Here is a 2483-nt window from a genome sequence, read left to right as displayed (position 1 = left end):
GAGGAGGAGGAGGAGAAGGAGGAAGGGGAAGGGGAAGGGGAAGATGAAGAAGAGAAAAGAAAAGAAAAAAGAAGGGGTTGGGGATTTAGCTCAGTGGCATAACTCCTACCTGGCAAGCGCAAGGTCATGAGTTCGATTCCTGGTACCAGAAGAAAAACAAAAACAAAACAAAGAAAATAAAATGAAAGACAAAAAGGAGCTTGGACTTGTAGCTCAGTGCAAAGGCCCTGGGTTCAATCCCCAGTACATCAAAACAGTAAGGCAATAGTACAGTAAATGCATAAGTCGTTAAAACTGTTGTTATTACCTTTATTAAGGGTTATGGTTTACATCTAGAATGTTCCCCAGACTCCCGTGCTCCGGGGCAAGGTTTCTGGAAGCTGAGTGGACCACAGGGCACTGTACCCTTCAGAAAACTCACCTGATAGTGGGCTCAGGTCTGAGGTGCTGCTAGGAGGCGGGGCCTGGCTTGAGGTGACTGGGGTGTGACCTGGCAGGGCGCATCTCCCTCCCCGCCTCCTCCCTTTCTGCTCTGCTCCCTGGCCGGCACGACCTGGGCCGCTCCTCCAAGCTCTTCTCTGTGCCAGTTCTGCTTTGGAGCTGGCCAACCACTTGAGCGCTGAGACCTCTGAAACTTTGGGACACAATAAACCTCTTCTCCTTTAAGTTGTGGGTGATGGGAATCATGTCTCAGCAACGAGAAGGTGACTAGCAGGTACACGTAGTGGTGTGTGTGTTGTACTTTATATGGCTGGCCGCACGGTGTTTCCACCAGCATCGCACGGACACGTGAGTTAGGAAGGCTACCATATACCAGGTGATGGGAATTGTTCAGCGCGTAAGAGTTGTGGTCTGTTGTTGACCAAAAGCCCCTTCTTACAAGGCTAGCAAGTGTCCTTCAGGGCCATGTTTGAAAGATCTACCCATCTTACATTAAAGGCATGTAATAAAAATTTAGACTGGCTTTCATTTTCTCAGTGAACAGATGGTGGCTGATAAGGTGAGACGGTGTGCCCGAGGTCATGCAGTTAAACACTCAGGACTAGAATCTAGATCTCTAGATATTTAGCCCACTGCTCTTTCCTGTGTCAGCAATTCGCTCTCAAACTTCAGCTTGCGTTAGAGTCACCTAGAGGCTTCGTTAAAACAGAGATTGCTGCTCCCGACCCCAGAGATTTTTATTCAGTAAATCCACCAGGGGATTGAGAATATCTTTCTTACAAGCTCCAGTTTTCTAGTGCTGCTGGCCCAGGGCCACATTTTTTTTCTCAATTAAATTTAATTAATTAATTAATCTTTTTGAGACAGGGTCTCACTATGCAGTTCAGACTGGCCTTGAGCTCACGTTGTAGTCCAAGCTGATCTTGAACTTGCAACGATCCTCCTGCCTCGGCCTCCCGAGTACCGGGATTACAGGGCGTGCGCCACCATGCCTGGCTCTCAATTTTATTAGTATATGTTTACGATGCATAGTAAACATGTTCATAGTGAGGAAATTGGTACATAAACATAATGTACCAATATCCTTTTTACCCCCCTATCCTTTCAAAGAACCAGATCTTTGATTCACTGATCCTTTGTACTATCTTTTAGTCTCAGTGTTATTAATTTCTGCTTGATCGTTATAATTTCTTTCTGTGAATTTCAGATTTGGATTGTTCTAGTCTTCCTAGACTTCAAAATGCATCATCAGATGATGTATTTGGGAGCTCTCTATTCTTTTTATGTGTGTATTTGCAGCTGTAAACGTCCCCCTTAGAACTGCTTTCATGCGTCTGGGAGCACCCTATGAGAGTCACTGCTTTATAAGCTGGTCTGTAACACTCGAAGTGCTGCAGGTTTCTGGAAGAGAGCAGTCGGATCCGGATTTCTTCATCAGTCTCTCAGATGCCCTCTTTACAACACTGTCTCAAAGTAAAAAAAAAAACAAACAAAAAAAAGGCTGGGGATGTGCCTCAGCACACAGGACCTGGGCCCCTCCCCAGTACTGCAAAAAGAAAAACTTCCTCATGCAAATCAGAGCACTTTTGCAGAAAATACAAATATAGATCTGGACTTATTTCTTATTTTTATATTTATTTATTTTTAAAGTTTTTATTTTATTGTTGCTTTTTTGCAGTCCTAATGGAAGCCAGCCCTTTGGCTGTGCTAGGGAAGCACTGTCCCACAGACCTACATCCCCAGCCCTGGACCTGCGCTTTATCCGTGGAAAATGTGTTGAACACGCACGCTGTACAAGACGCTGCTCCAAGCACTGGGGGTGGAGAACACAGCTGTCTTCAGAAGGCTCTCCCTGTGCAGCAGATACAAATACACCATATGAATACATAACATATAACAGTGAGTATGCTAAGGAAGAAAAATAAATAAACCAGGGAGAAGTTATAGAAGTGCAGAGCAGAGAGCTTGCTGACACTGTAGGGTGGATGGCTAGGGAGGGAGAGAAGGCACCAGGAGGCAGAATCCTAAAGGAAGGATGGCCC

Source organism: Chinchilla lanigera, unplaced genomic scaffold, assembly GCF_000276665.1.
Source record: "Chinchilla lanigera isolate Chin_1 unplaced genomic scaffold, ChiLan1.0 scaffold00008, whole genome shotgun sequence".
NCBI lineage: Eukaryota > Metazoa > Chordata > Mammalia > Rodentia > Chinchillidae > Chinchilla > Chinchilla lanigera.
This window is presented reverse-complemented; position numbering follows the sequence as displayed.